Consider the following 2,003-nt stretch of genomic DNA (forward strand, 5'->3'; position numbering starts at 1 on the left):
TATATATAAAGAAGGAAGGATGCAATATTCATTATTATACATTTGTATTTGTATTTCAGTAAATGTAAATGAAATCATTTAAAGAGCTCAAGTGCATCTTCATCTTCTCTTCTACTCATGTCAGAAACCACTTTTCCTGTATGTGTGTGTATATCTAAATACAAATACACCTGTCGATATATATATATATATATAGATATATATCAGTCTATATATATGTGTGTGTGTCAGAGTGTGTGTGCTTGAGTGTGTGTGTGTGTGTGTGAATGTGTGTGCATGTGTGTGTGTGTGCTTGTCTATAGATATGTATTATTAGGGCGATGTAATACGAATTTTAACCACTTGTCGAATAAAATGATGCGCCTTGTTTCATTATTCTTTCTCTGGTACATGTACTGACGATGGAACTGAAATTGTGAATACACACACCAGGCTATCCACGGATTTTGACCTTCATTGCAGGATTTGTTGTACACCTGAAACCCTCAAAATCAAATAGTGTATATTTCGTAGAGTTAAAATTGACATAGGATGTGAATTATGTATACACATACTCACACACACTCAGACACACACATACACAGACACACAACACGCACACATAAGCACAAACAGATATAGGACATTGGGCATACCGCCATATATATATATATATATATATATATATATATATATATATATATATATATATGTATATGTGTGTGGACGTTAGTGGGAACACACACACACACACACACACACACATACATACATATATATATATAAATAGACTTTAGAATTATCTTCTTAAACACATTAAATATTACATTTGTGTACACATCCATATGAACACATATATTTACACATACGTACAAGAATGCATACATGTATCTATATACATATACGTATATATATAGATGTGTATATGTATATATATATATATTTGTATATATAATATATATATGTATATCTATATATATATGTATGTGTACATGTATATTTATGGCACATAGATATATATATATATATATATATATATGAATATATGTATATATATGTATATATGTTTATGTATATATATATTTATGTATATATATATATATATATACATAGATATGTATATATGTATATATATATATATACATATATATGTACATATATATATGTATGTATATATCTATCTGCATATATATATATATATACACAAACACACACACACACATACACACACACACACACACACACACACATATATACATATATATATATATATATGTGTGTGTGTGTGTGCGTGTTTGTGTGTGCACATATACATATATGAAATACAGTGCTTTTTCTTCAGTTGGTCCAAATATTGAGGTAGCTAATTAAATGATATCAGAGCTGTCATACATTGACGATATCTTCTGGATTTATCTGTACTACATTACCTAGAAATATTCACACACACATAAATATATTTTTACCTATGTTGGTATGTCTATATATATATATATATATATATATATATATATATATATATATATATATATGTATGTATATATGCGTACATACACATATATATATAAATACATATATACATATATGTAAATATATACATAAATATATAAACATATATATATAAATACATATATATACATATATATAAATACATATATATACATACATATTATATACATATATATGTATACCTATATATATATATATATATATATACATGCATATATATATATAGATACATACATATACGTCCGTATATATATGTACATATATATAGGTATGTATATGTATGTATATGTATGTTATATATGTACGTATATATATGTATATATATGTATGTATGTATTTGTATATATATATATATATGTATATATATATATATATTTATGTATATATATGTACATATATATATATATACGTATATACATGTATATATATGTTCATATATATTTATATATATGTACATATATATATCTGTATATATATACATATATACATAAATATATATATGCATACATATATAT

Source organism: Octopus bimaculoides, chromosome 11 (assembly GCF_001194135.2).
Source record: "Octopus bimaculoides isolate UCB-OBI-ISO-001 chromosome 11, ASM119413v2, whole genome shotgun sequence".
Taxonomy (NCBI): Eukaryota; Metazoa; Mollusca; class Cephalopoda; order Octopoda; family Octopodidae; genus Octopus; species Octopus bimaculoides.